A 14,976-nucleotide genomic window follows, 5' to 3' on the forward strand; every position below is an offset into this window, starting at 1 on the left:
CTTTCGAAGGACCACACTTGTGAAAAGAGCCACCCAGTAGCAGGTGCAGAGCAGGCGCTGAGTGCACATTGCTCCCCTCAAGCCTTCACCAAGGCAGATGAGTAGCTTGTGGCCAGTTTGTTTAAACAATGTGTACCTGCATTCATAATTGAGAGACAGGGACCCCCACATGGAGTCAGGCAGGAAAAAGGCAGCTGCGGAGAGCCCCTTGCCTGTTTGGCCTGCGCCTCTGCCTACCCGGCTTGTACCCTCCGGGTCCTGGGGCTCCCCGGCCTCCACGCACTCACTGTTTTCCTTCCAGGGCAGCTACAGGCTGGAGCCGGCAGCCCCCTGGCCTCACATGCTGCGTTCAGGTCCACTTTGGCTGTGTATCTTCATAAGAGTCTTTATGTTTAGAAATGCATGTTCCCTGGCCCTCAGGAATCCCTTCCTCTGAAGCAGCTCTCCGGCCTTTCTGGGGCCCAGCCCATGTGTGCACGGAGCAGCTCATGTTGGCTGAGGGACAGTGAGCTCCATGGAGCCCACTTCCCAGCGCCCTGTCCCTCTGCCAGCCTGAGGCTCCCCGCACAGTCGCTGCCTGCTGCCTGGTGCAGCTCTCGCTGGTCTGGCCCTCAGGCTTTGGGTAGCACTGCTGCCTGGACAGACCCAGTGGAGGCAGGGCTCCTGGGTCCCTGCCTGCTCATGATGCTGCTACCCAAACCCTGGTGACATTTCCGAACACATTTCTTCCACCTCCCCTGACAGACATACCTGAAAGAGGCACCAAACTTCCTTCAGTCTTCAGCACTCAGAAATGCAATTACAGAACAGCCCCGCTCAGGATTTCCTCACACGCCTCACTTTCCCCGTGGAGTGCTCAGGCTCCAGCAGTCGCCAGCCCCAAAACGTCCCCCTTCCCCTCTGCCCCAACCTCGAGGTCCTCTTGAGGCCTGACCCTCTTCATGAGGCAACTTGCCCAGGCTCTCCGCTTCCTCCTCTAGTCCAGGATGCTGGCCACAGACTCACCATGGTGGGTTGACTGTGTCCTCCTCAAAAAAAAAAAGAAAGAAAAAAACTGTCTACTCTATAACTGTGTCGAAAAAACGGACTTTGCAGATATAGTTAGGACAAGGATCTTGAAATGAGAACAGGCTGGTTACCAGCGTATCCAGGGATACATTTAATGTTAACAATTTATTTTTGAATATGTTAGAATATTTATCTTGTAGTATAAAAATTAACTATTTATAATCAAAGGCTGGTGATATAAATGATAAGATATCTATATGATAAAATACTCTCTGCTGTGAAAGTATTATTACAGAAGAATATTAATTGAAGTGAAAATAATTACATATTCTATTTTTAAGTAGAAAAGTTAATCAGCCTACCTGTCTACCTATCTATAGATCATCTGTGAGACATACAAGAAATGTCCCAAATCATGGAGTGGGCAGAGGTTGCATGGGGCTGGTGTGACTGTGATGAAACCAGACACCCCAGGCTTGGGCTGTGGCTCCCGGGATGCTCAGGTCCAGATTGAGCCCCTGGTGGGAACAAAGCTCCTCTCTTTACCAAGCCCTCCACCCTCCATGCCCCTATTCTCTCATCCCCTACCTCCCACCCTCCACTCTCCAATCGCCACTCTTCCTCCCACTACCTGCCCTCGCATCCTTCACCCTCCATAAGACACCTCCCAAGGCCCTCACTCTGCCAGGGTCTTGCCACACATGTGCCCCTCTGTCTGGTTCGGTGGAGAGGCCCTGGATGGCAAGAACCATGTGTTCTTCCTTCTTCTCTTCCACTGCACACTGTAAGAAGTTAATAAATTTTCAAGGAAGGGCACAGAAAAACCCTCATGCTGTAGGGAAGACCCAGGCCAGGATCCCTGGGAAGCTCATGCCTGAACCCCATGGATGAATCCAAGAGGAAACTGCCTTATGTCCACGTCCACCCAACAGAAGTGCAGCGAGGTTTTGCAGGTGCGCCCTGTAGGGGTTTCCTAGCCAAGGGGAGGACGGGGTCCAGCCAGGCCACTTGCCCAGCCACGCCCAGTATAGGGATGTGTCCACCTAGAGGGTGGATTTTGTGAGGGTACCTTTGTGAGAGTACCTTTGTGAGAGTCACATCAAGGCAGCCTGAGGATGATCCTAGCAAAGCCCAGCCTCTGCCCACTCCCTCATTTGTTCTGCTCCTTAGACCTGGGAATACCTGGGAAAGCAGGGAGGTGGGAGGGAGAGGGAAGAGGAGAAGGAAGGGCAAAAGCCTGTGGGGAGGGGGCAGGAAGGTAAGAGGCTGAAGGACGAGCTCCTGGCTCTGAGGGGGGCACCCTGAGCCTGCCCCCTTCACCCACAACTGCTCCCTGTGCCCTTTACTGCCTCACTACTGCCTGGCAGCATCCGGCTGCTAGAGGAGGGGACGGGGGTCTTTAATCTTATCCGAAGATGACTTACGGAACTTAAAAGGAGGAGAAAGGACGTGGCGTGGTGCAGGGCATTCAGACAGCCATGCAATTCCTCTGCCTCCTGCTCACTGCACACATATGGTGGCATGATTTGTGGGGTTTGGTTACATGAAATCATTTGCATTTTCTCTACAAACCTTGTGCAAACAACTAGAAAGCTGCACTGATTCATGTTAAGCAGGATTTACCAGTCAGAAAACACACAAACTTCCCATTTTGACACAAACAACATCTCTACTCCCATGTAGTAGCTTCTGGTGCAGGAGCCTGCAGATCCCATGCGGATGAAGCCACTGTGTTAGCCCTGCTCCCATCTGTCCCGCTGCAAGGTGCCCCTGCCTGATTTCTTATCTGGAGCTAAGATGGCGATGCGGCTCCCTGCCTCCAAGTTCCATCACTCTGTGGGGATGTCACACCCGGACACCTAAGAGGGGCTGCAATTGGGAAGCAGGTGACAACAAACCCATTGTTTGGGAATAATTCAAGAAGAAAAGTGGCCTGGTCCGACTTGGGGGTACTGTCAATGATCGAGTGTGTTTTTAACACAGTTTCACTGTTTGAGGACAAAACTAGGAGCACAAGGCCCCCCATGGCCAAGGAGAAGCCTGCTGTGCCTGCTCTGAGCAGGTGGAAGCTTTGGCAGAACGTGCTCTGCAAAGTGTCTGTTTCTCTCTGGAAGCCAATCAGCCTCCTCTGCACATGGATTCCATTCTGCTAGGAGACCGTTATCACCCTACAGCCCCCAAACAGTGGAGGGGCAGATTCCCACCAGGCTCAAATTAGCAAATCTCCAATGCACAGGGTCTGAGTTCACAACTGAACCCCAAACACATTTCTTTAGAGGCACCAAAAGGACGAGAGAGTGGTCTGGACATTTCTGGTAGCTCAGCTTCTGCAGCCTGTGCTTGAGCTGATCAGAATTCTAAAGATATACCCACATCTCCCATTCTGCCAGTAGCATCTAAGCTAGCAGTGCCCGTGGGGCAGCCTGGCTGTACCATAGGATTATCAATGCCCCAATTCGGCCCACAGTGTGTGCTGTGGATGGGAGCTCAGAGCACAAAGAATAAGAGTGGAAGAGGTGTTCCTTCAGCAGACCCAGCTATCGATGGGCCTCATCAGGCCGGGGTGAAGCCCTCCCTCTGTGTGTGCAGGAGTCCCCAAGAACTTGGTTTAACATTTGGTCATGACATGTGCAGATGAAGGGCCATGTGGCTCGTGGTCATTAGACATGCACACAGAAGCCAGAAATTAGCCTAAGCTATTACACACATCATTTCACTAAATCCATCCCAAAGTGCGATGAAGACGGTATGTTCCTGTGCCTGTTTAAAGGATGAGAAACTGAGGCAAAGAGAAATTTGGCAATCTGCCCAGGACTCCGAGGCTGATCCTTAGTGGGGGCTGGGATTCAGACTCAAGCAGCCTCCCAGAGCCCAGGCTTTCTAGGAAAGGAGACCAAAGGATCAGAGTGTTGCCGAGGTGGTAGGGACACCTGGTGACCGATGACACATCTGTACTAGTCCTCTGCACACGCTCCCACTCTTCCCTTCTCTTTGGAATCACATCTGTGACTGTGGAGCTGCGCATATTCCCAAGAGGTGGCAACTCTGGATGTAGCAATCCTAATCCTTTAAACCCCAATCTCTACATCTCTACTCTCACTAGTAAATTTTGTCTCAACAAAAAAAGAGGAGACTAAGTATGTTCTCTGCACCATTGATTGTCTTAATATTTTTCACCTTGATAAAATAGTCTTAGGGTAAGAAAAAAATAGAATTTCATAGAAGATAGTCTTTCCTGAGGAGTTAACTTGAATAATTCTGTGCATTCAGCGAATTCTGCCTCTTAACCTTTCCTCTGACTCTTCCAGCTCATTAATAAATACATTGAGATATGCTTGCCTTGGGACCAGTCCCTGGGGCATCTGACTTCTGACCTTTTTCCATGTTCAGAATTAGACGGGGCAAGAGTTTTGATTATCTAAGGAGCTAAGTGGTAAAATAGAAATACGCCCATGAGACCGTGGGGCCTGAGAGAGGATAGGGTTTCACAGGGATCTGGGAGGGCAGTGGGGCCATCTCAAGCTGAATCACCTGCTCTGTGGCTTCTGTGAAACCAGACAGGGTGGGAAGGACTCCAGCAAAGAGCCAGACCCCTCCCTGCACAAGAGCCAGCCCATAAGACGTCCTTACACCATTGAGGGAAGATTCCCAGTGGCTCCAACTTCCAAGCCCTCAGACAGATCATAAGGATCGGCCTCTCCTATGAGCTGGGAGTCCATGGGCCAGGTCCAGGGTGTGCCAGCCTCGACCACCTCTCTGGGGCCTTAGGAGAGAACACTTTTCCTCAGCATAGTCAGAGAAAAAGGCAAAAAAAAAAAAAAAAAGAAAGAAAAGAAAAGAAAAATGTAAAATGTAAAATGTCCAGGACAGGGAAGAGAGTGAAGCCTGTTGCATCCCATGCTCTTTATCCTGAGAGAAGAGTTCCCTTCACCCAACCAGACACAGCCTCATGCATCCCAGAGCCAAGCCCCAGGCTGGTACTGAGGCTGGCAGCTGCCACAGGCCTCATCTTTGTGGGCCAGAGTGCTGCACACCGGATTGAAGCCCACCCACAGGTAGGGGAGCTGCAGGAGCTTTAGGACCCTTGGCTTGTCAACAAACCCCTGCTGCTGCTCCAAGGGGTTGGCCTGGGGCACCCAAGGCCACTCAGGCAGCTGAGGTGGGGCCAGGATCCTGGGCCCCGGGCCCAGTGCAGTACTCTTCCTTGTATCAGCAAGAAGAGGACCAGTCACTGCTGGACAAACTGGTTTTGGAAAGAGAGGGCACCCTTGCGGACTATCACATATAAAGGTCCTGTCCCTGCCAGAGCCAGCCACAGCCGCCTGGGGTGAGTCCACAAGGAGTGCAGCGTGGGGGCTGCAGCCTCTTCCCAGCAGGTCCCAGCACCTGCCTTTCTGCAAGTCCGCCTGCTTGCATTTGGGAAAGCGAAACACTCAAAGGAAGCGACAGCCACACCGCATCTCAATAAAGAGGTGGGAGGAGAAAGCCTCCCTCTTATGCACCTTCTCCCCAAAGCCTTCTGACTAAACACAGGGAATGAATAGAGGGAGAGAGCCTGTTCCTGGGAGGCTCCTCTGCCCTCAGGGCAGCCCGAAAGCAGCCCCGCAGGGCTGAGCAGGACCGAGTTTTCTGATTTTTAGCAATAACCTGCTCACTGCCTGCATTCCAGGCGCCAGACACGGCGCCTTGTGTAGCTCACCCTGGCCATCTCGGGGCCCAGGCAGCCTTGGAGGAAAGTGGGCTGCAGCAGTCAAGGAAGTTAACGGGGCCTGAAACTCCTGCCTCAGCTACACAAAGCTGGTTTATGTATATTACCAACAAACCAAGTATACTTTAGTGCAAGAAACATTATTTGAGATTAAAGAGGGCAGCACATAATAAAATAACAGGAAGATGTGGAAGATGTAAGCGTTCTAATCGTGCATGTACCTAATAATAGAACCTTAAAATATATGAAATGAATATCAGCAGAATTTTTTTTTAAAGTAGATGAATTAATCCATTTTCCTGGCGGGTTTGAATTCCAGTGAGTCCGACGTCCCACGGCTCTGCCGCCCCTTCCCTGCCTATCGGGTGCCTGCTTCTCCCCTAACTTTTTCAGAACGAGGAAAGAGAGAGGATTTCTCTTATCCTTCCACTCATACCACTTCCAAAGATATTTTTCCATATCCTTGTCCTAGTTTTACTTCTCTACAGTTCCAGGAGCCAGCTGGGTCACCACATGCCCTTCCTCCTGCTGGGAGGGGAGCCTCGTTCTTCTCTTCCCCCTCCCAGCAGGGGAGCCCAGGCAGGTGCTCAGGCAGCCACTCCCCCTGACTGCCACTCGGGAGGGAGGAGAGAAAGGCAGGGGCAGGCTAGCGGTCCGGGCCGTCCAGAAACCCCTCCTGTCCTGCCCTGAGAATCACTGAAATGTGAGCTGCACATGGCAGGGTGTGGCTGTGTCCTCAGAATCTGGGACATGACAGACTGGCACTCCTATATGCCCTTGCTGAATGAGGATCTTATCAGGTACATGTGTTGAAAAACCTTTCCAGTGTGAAGCAGTTTTTCAATGATACGGTTACAATGTTTAAAAAGCGCAGGGCTGAATTGGCCAAGAAGAAGAGGAGATCCTGAGAGAAAACCTACAGTAAAGAGGCAGAGAAGCAGAGTCTCCATCCAACCAGCGCAGGTGCCAGCTCCTGGTGACTGAGCCCTCATCTTGGGGAACCCGTGTCCAGACCTGGAGGCTGCCCGGGAGACTCCCACGTTAACCCACCCGATCCGTGCAGGTGCCAGCGCCTGGTGACCGAGCCCTTGCCAGGGCAGGAGGGTGCCCGGGAGACCCCCAGGATCCCAGGAAAGCAGCATCCTTGTTGTGGGCTGGGAGAAAATGCTCCACAAAGGAAGACAGGAAACACGCCCAGCACTGGGCGGAGGGAGAAGCCTCCTTGCAAAATGAAGAGCCACAGACCGTCCACATGTGATTTTGGAGTCAGTGTTCACACTACCTGTGTGAAAAAAAAAAAAAAAAAAGTGGTTTGAAGGGGTCCCTGGTGGGAAGTGGCCCCAGGCAGCTGACAATGAGGAATGGAAAACCTCTGCAGGGACACATTTCAAATCCAGTGTCCGAAGAGACTCCATAGAAACAGATCAAAGGGACACATTCATATTCGAGAGCAGAAGCCATGCTCTCGAGGAGGAAAGAGGCCACCATGACTGAGGGTTACAGGAAAAAATCAAAACGGAAGGATCAGACTCCAGAAGACAAATGGTATTAGGATTATAGGACACGGGGTATCAATGTGTGTGTTTGATTTGTTTAAATATAATTTAAAAGTTTTAGTGTGCTCTTTGAAGGGTGTATTAAAATATTTTAAACTACGTTAAAGTTAGGATGGAAGGATGAGAATTTCTAAAAATAACCAAGTGAGTTTGTAAATGAATATAATACACCTTTTAGAAATGAAAGATGCAGTGTTGAGGTTTGGAACACAATGTGTGGATTAAAAAGTAGATTAGACATGATTGAAGAGGTGATAAATGGACTAGAAGAGAGATTTGAAGGAATTATTCAAAAAACATCCCACAGAGGGAAAGCGTTTGGGCAACGTGAAAGTGAAGATGAAGAACATGGAGACTGAGGTAAGAAGAGCTGGGAAATGTCTAGAGAGCCACAGACGAGCTGAGAGAGAAGAGACATGCCCTACACAGAGAGAGAATGACCAAACGTTTTCCAGAATTGATGCCAAGCCCAAGCCCCCAGGTTCCGCAAGTGTGGAGATTTCCCAGCCCAGCCCGTTTCCTGCGTTCTCTGGAGACGTGGTTCATCCTCAGCCCAGCCCGTTTCATTTCCTGCATTCTCTGGAGACATGGTTCGTGGCTTTCATCAAGGAAGCAAGGACACAGTCTTTGGGAGGCTCTGATGAAGTCAGTGCTGAGGACGAGGCTCCTGGAGTCAAGAGATAGTGGGCGCCACGCCGACACCATCAGCGCTGCAGAGGCCAGGAGACCCAAAGGGTCTCCTGCGAACAGGATCCCAAGGGCCCTGCCACTGTGAGTCACAACAGGGTGGTCACTTTTTGTCATGTTGGGAGATATGAAATCAGCCAGGAATGGTGCACTTGATGATAAAGAACATGAAGAGGGATTTCTGGACCTGAACAGGAGGAAATGGTGTCTGGACACTGGGAAGAATCCCCTTGTGCAGAGACTCACCCAGTGAGTGTGGAAGGATCCCCAGCACACTGCTCAGATAATCACCTAGTGAGTGTGGAAAGATCCCCACTTGCTGCTCAGAGAATCACCCAGTGAGTGTGGAAGGATCCCCAGGACACTGCTCAGATAATCACCCAGCGGGTGTGGAAGGATCCCCAGGACACTGCTCAGATAATCACCCAGCGGGTGTGGAAGGATCCCCAGGACACTGCTCAGATAATCACCCAGCGGGTGTGGAAGGATCCCCAGGACACTGCTCAGAGATTCACCCAGTGAGTGTGGAAGGATCCCCATGAACTGCTCAGAGATTCACCCAGTGAGTGTGGAAGGATCCCCATGCGCTGCTCAGAGACTCACCCAGTGAGTGTGGAAGGATCCCCATGCGCTGCTCAGAGAATCACCCAGTGGGTGTGTCCCTCTGCTCTCCTCCTCATTCTAGGTCTTCAGGGATAGATGATGACACCCCAGGTGGACCCCTGGATCTTCTGACACATTTTAAAATCAAATCATTTCACTAGACAGGGGCCCCACATAAAAGATTTGCATAGGATCTCAGTAACACTGGGGGAAGCTCTACACACAACACTAGGAAAAGAAAGCTGCTGTATGTATATTAACAACAAACCAAGTATACTTTAGTGAAAAAAACATTATTTGAGATTAAAGAGGGCAGCACATGATAAAATAACAGGAAGATGTAAGTGTTCTAATCGTGCATGTACCTAATAATAGAACCTTAAAATATATGAAATAAATATGAGCAGAATTTTTTAAAAGTAGACAAATTCATCATCATAATGGTAGATTTTAATATAGCTCTCTTAATAACTGTTAGTATAGCCAGATGAATACATAAATCTGCAAGTACACAGAAGATACACACAAGAGGGTAACTAAGTTTACCTTTTTAAATAAATGTTCAACACAGTACCCAACATCTGTAGAATACAAAGGCAAAGGCAAAACAAAGAGGTGAAAAGATAAAAAAACAGATTTACTCCAACAGATTCTCACTAACTAACGTCATAATGCAGTTCTAGAGAAAGAAAAAAAAAATCATCCTAAGAGAAAAGTCAGATGCCTGCAAGAATAGTGAGCAAAGAAAGCACTAAATATGTCAAAATATGAATCTGCCTTGATCTATGAGCAAACAACAATGAAGGAATACTCTGCGGGGTTAAAAATTAAGACTAAAGTGCTGGACAAAAACAGCACATAAATTTGGAGAGACGTAAACAGACTTATTAAATTTTAACTGCCAAATTAAATATGCCTGTTAGTATTTCTAGAATAAATAATGAATAAAATAGTTTGACAAGTTAAAAAATCAGTATATAGTTGTTATTTGTGTTTCTGTAATACATGCAATAAAGGGAGCATACAATGTAAAAATATATAATATTTACAATGGTAACAAAAAAGATAAGGGAGACCCCAAAGTGTAATCTAACCAAGAATGTGCAATTTATTGAAGATAAAGTTTTATAAGTTTATTGAAATGTTTAAAAACAAACTAAGAAGTGGGGAAATAGGCATTTTTTGAATAGAAAGACTCAATATTTTAAAGCTGCCAATTTGTCCCAAATTTATATATAACTTTAATGCAATCAAATTTATATATAACTTTAATGCAATCAAAACAATTGAAAGATTTTTTTATAGAACTTGATATACTGATTCTCAAACACATTATGCAAGTGCAAAGGGTACAAATAGTTAATAAATTACACATTTTAAGGTCTTTTCAACAAATGGGATTAGAATAAAAATATAAGAGTACAAGAAACAACAAGATTGAACCCCTACTTCATACCACATACAGACTGTAAAGCAAAATGTATCCTAGAACTAAAATTAAAAACTAAAATGTATAAGTCCCTAGAAGAAAGCATGCTTGAAAATCTTCCCAACCTTGGAGCAGATAAAAATATCACAACACAGGGAAAGCCTGAACTGTAAAAAGAACAACGGATACATTAGCTTTCAACAAAATGTGGAGCTTCTCCCTTTGCAAAACACTGCTATGAAAACAAAAAAAGCAATGCACAAACCAAGAGGAAAAAAAGCTCGTAATTCAGATGTCTGACAAAGGGCCTGGCATATAGAAAGGACTCCTATAAATCAATTACAAAAACACTAACAACCCAATAAGAAAAGACTCAACTAGCTGTTTCACAAAATAAGGTATTCAAATGGCTAGTAAGTATATTAAAAGGTGCCAAACAGTATTAGTCACCAGGAAAATTGCAAATTAAAAACCCCTGAAAAATGTCATTTCACACCCACAAGGATGGCTAAAATGTTAAAAAAAAAAAAAACAAAATAAAAGGACTGATGGTATCAATACCAGTGAGGCTTGTGGAGTAACCAGAGCTCCTATACATTGCAGAGGAGAGAGTTGCATTGTCCCAATATTTTGGAAATCTGTTTGGCAGTTTCTTGTAACGTTAAACTGCTAAACTTGCACCTGTCCTGTGATGAGCTCTTCCGCTCTGAGGTACTTAGCTCAGATGCATTAAAACATATGTCTGCAATAAAACTTGTACAAAATGTCTTAGCATAGTTAGTCTTAAAAGACCCCAAATAGTAACAGCCCGTAATAGTTTGTCAGAACTGTCATAGTAAAGTACACAAACTGGATGGCTTAAACAACAGGAATTTATTTTCTAAGTTCTGAGGCTGGAAGTCCAAGGCCAAGGTGCCAGCAGGCTTGGTTTCTCCTGAGTCCTCTCTCCTTGGCTTCCAGGTGTCCAACTTCTCCCTTTGTCTTCACACAGGATCCCCTCTGTACTTGCCTATGTGCTGATCTCTTCTACCTATGAGATACCTGTCATGTTAGACTAGGGCCCACCTTATTAACAACCTCATTTGAACTTCATCACCGTGTACAGACCTTATCTCCAATTACATTCAATTCTGCAGTACTTGTGGTTGAGATTGCAATGTACAAATTTTGGGGGGAGACATAATTCAGTCCATAACACATCCCAAGAATCTGTCAACAGGAAAATGGAGAAATGAATTGTCTTATGTTCAAACAGTGGAATACTACCCAGCAATAAAAGAGTCTAAAGAAGCACAGATTGGTATAACATTATGTTGAGGGAAAGAAGCCAGCCTGAAAGAATACATACTGAATTATTCCATTTTTATTAAATCCAAAAACAGTCAAAAGTCATCTGTATTTCTAGAAATTAGAACAGAGGTTGCTATGGGAAGGGGGACTGACTTTTCAGGGAGTGATGGGAGTTCTCTGTGTCTTGGTGGGATGGGGGTTACAGACGCATACGTTTATCAAAACTCACCAGTTTCCACTTCCAATCTCTGTCTTTCACTCTATGCAAACTTTATCTCACACAAACAAGCATAGATATTTAACAGGGGAGACATTATCTGTTAACACTTAAAAGCATTAAGCAAGTGTCTTACGCTTTTAAACATTAAACCTTTCATTTGAAATTATTGTGGATTCACAAACAATTGTAAGAAATAATACAGAAAGATCTAGTGTATCCTCATCCAGTTTCCCCAGTGCAAAACTGTAGGTCGATATCACCACCAGGATATCGGCATTAATATGGTCAAGAGAATGAAGGTTTCCATCCCCACAAATTCCTAATGTTGGACTGAAATGTCCACTTCAGTCCAGCCCCCGTGCCCTCCTTAACCCCCAGTGAATACTAATCTGTTCTTCATTTCTATATTTTGATGATTTCAAGAATGCTATATAAATGGAATAATGCAGAATGTAACCTTTTCAGTTTTACACTCCTTATCATTCTCTGGAGTTTAATCCAGGTGGTTTCATACATCAGGGGTTTCTTCTTTTTTTATTACTAAGAATTCCATGATAAGGATACACCACGGTTTAAACCTTTATCTTTTGAAAGACATCTGGATTGTTTTGAGTTTTTGGCTATGATGAGTAATGTGTCCATAAACATTTCTACACATTTTTATATGAACATTAAATTTTCTTTTCCCTGGGGAAAATGTCTAGAAGAGCAACTGCTTGGTTGTATGATAGTCGCATGTTCAACTTTGTAAGAAACTGACAGATTGCTTTCTAGAGCGGCTGTACCATTTTGCGTTCCCACCAGCGAGGTATGAGAGAGAGTTTCTCCTCAACCTCAGGTGCATTGACTGTTGCCACTATTTTAAGCCATTCTGATGGATATGCAGTGCTACCTCATTGTGGGTTCCATTTGCCTTTCCCTAGTTTGTGATAATGTTGTACATCTTTTCCTGTTGCCTCTCTGCCATCTTTATATCCTCTTTGCTGTAATGTCTCTTTATACCTCTGTTCATTTTCTAAGAAGATTATTTGACTAACTTTTGAGTCTTGAGTATCCTCTATGTATTTCAGATAATAATCCTTTGCAAGATATGATTTATGAATATTTTCTGAGTCTGAAGCTTGCTTTTTCATCCTCTGGAGTCTTTCATAGAGAAAAATATTTTAATTTTAATGCAGTCCATTTTATTCTTTTTCCTTTTTTGACTCATACTTTTGGTGTCCAGTTTAGGAACTCCTTTCCTAGCCATATACCCAACAGTTTACTCATATATTTTCCCTAACATTGTACATTAAATCCATGATTCATTTTGAATTAATTTTTGTGTAAAATGTGAGACATAGGTCAATGTCCAGTTTTGTTTCTTTTGCCTATAAACGTCCAGTTGCTCCAGCACATCTGTTGAAAATGCTCTTTCCCACATCGAATAGGTTTTGTGCTTTTGTCAAAAATTATGTAGGTAGGTGAAAATAATCAAGGGTTCATCAGATGAAAACGTAGGTGGAAGATGGTGGGAGCAACCAAACGTTCATCAAATGATGAATGGATGAGCAAAATGTGTTATAGCCATACCTGGAGTATTATTTAGCCTTGAAAATAATAAAGTACTGATACATATCACAACATGGATAAACCTTGGAAATATTCTACCTTTCACTAAGTGAAAGAAGCCAATCACAGAAGAGCACATGGGATTCCATTTATATAAAATGTCGGGGCAAATCTGTAATGTTTGCTTAGGGATGGCAGGGATGTGGTAATGGGGACTGACAGCTAAATGGTTAGGGACTTCTTTTTGAGATGATGAAAATCATCTGAACTTTATTGTAGCGATGGTAGCACATATCTGTCAATATATTAAAAACTTAGGGATTATACATTTTAAATGAGTTGTATGGTGCTTTTTTTATCACTGCTTTAGCTGTGTCTCACAAATTTTAATACATTGTATGGGTATCTCAATAAAGCTGTTGAAAAAATCAGTTGGGGAAATCTCTGTGTATCAAGTTTGGAGATCTCTTTTGTTTCATTGATTCAATACCACACTGCTAACTACTATAACTATATAATTATAATAAATCTTAAAACCAGGTATAATAATTCCTCCCACTTTCTTCTCTTTAAAAATTATATTAGTTATTTCCCTTATCCCTTCCACATAAGTTTTAGACTCGTCTTAAATGTATCTATAAAAATCTTGTTGAAATTTTAATAGGAATTACATTAAACATGTATATCAATTTGGAGAGACTTGATATCTTGATTATGTTAAGTCTCCCAATCACTGAACATGGTTATTTAGATCTTTGTTTTATTTCTCTCATCAGCACTGTATGGTTTTCAACATACAAGTCCTGTTCATGTTTTGTTAAATTTGTCCTTAAATATTTTATTTTATTTATTTATTTATTTTTTTGAGATGGAGGCTCGCTCTGTTGCCCAGGCTGAAGTGCAGTGGTGCAATCTCGGCTCACTGCAAGCTCTGCCTCCAGGTTCATGCCATTCTCCTGCCTCAGCCTCCCAAGTAGCTGGGACTATGGGCACCTGCCACCATGCCCGGCTAATTTTTGTATTTTTAGTAGAGACGGGGTTTCACCATGTTAGCCAGGCTGGTGTCAATCTCCTGACCTCGTGATCTGCCCGTCTGGTCTCCCAAAGTGCTGGGATTACAGGCGTGAGCCACTGCACCCGGTCAAATATTTTATTTTTTAAGCAATTGTAAATGGTATTGTATTTTAATTTTGATAACCATGTGTTCATTGCTAGTATATAGAAATAAAATTTATTTTCATATATTTTCATGTATCTTGCAATCTTGAATTCACACTCAGTTCTGGGAAGTTTTGTTTGGGGCGTGTGTGTGTGTGTGTGTGTGTGAGAGAGAGAGAGAGAGAGAGATTTGGTATAATGGTTATACAGCTTCATGAAATTAAGACGAGTTCTCTCCTATTCTATTCCTTGGCAGGTATTGTCAGTATAATCAGTATTCATTCTTCTTTAAAGTTTTGACAGAATTCTCTAGTGGTTTTGATAGAATTCTCTAGCAAAACCACTTAGGCCTGGAGATTCATTTTGGGGATGTTTTTAAAGTTATAAATTCTATTTTTTTTACTGATTATAGGGCTATTCAAATTAGTTGTTTCATACTGGGTGAATTGTGGTAGTTGGTGTTTTTTAATGATGTGGTCCAGTTGATGTAAGTTGTCAAATTCATGCATGTATTGTTGTTCTTAGTATGACTTTATTATCCTTTTGATGTCTTCAGGGTCTGTCGTGATATTCCATGTTTTATTCCTGACATTGGTAATTTACATCTTCTCTCTTTCTCCTTTGTCTGTCTTGCTAGTGGTTTATTACTTTTATAGAGCTTTTCAAACCTCTATGTTTCATTTATTTCTCTGTCATTTTCTGTTTGCAAGTCTGTGGATTTCTGCTTTTATTTTTGTCATTGCCTTCCTCCTCCTGGATTTGGGTT

This window comes from Pongo abelii, chromosome 8 (assembly GCF_028885655.2).
Source record: "Pongo abelii isolate AG06213 chromosome 8, NHGRI_mPonAbe1-v2.0_pri, whole genome shotgun sequence".
In the NCBI taxonomy this organism is placed as follows: Eukaryota; Metazoa; Chordata; class Mammalia; order Primates; family Hominidae; genus Pongo; species Pongo abelii.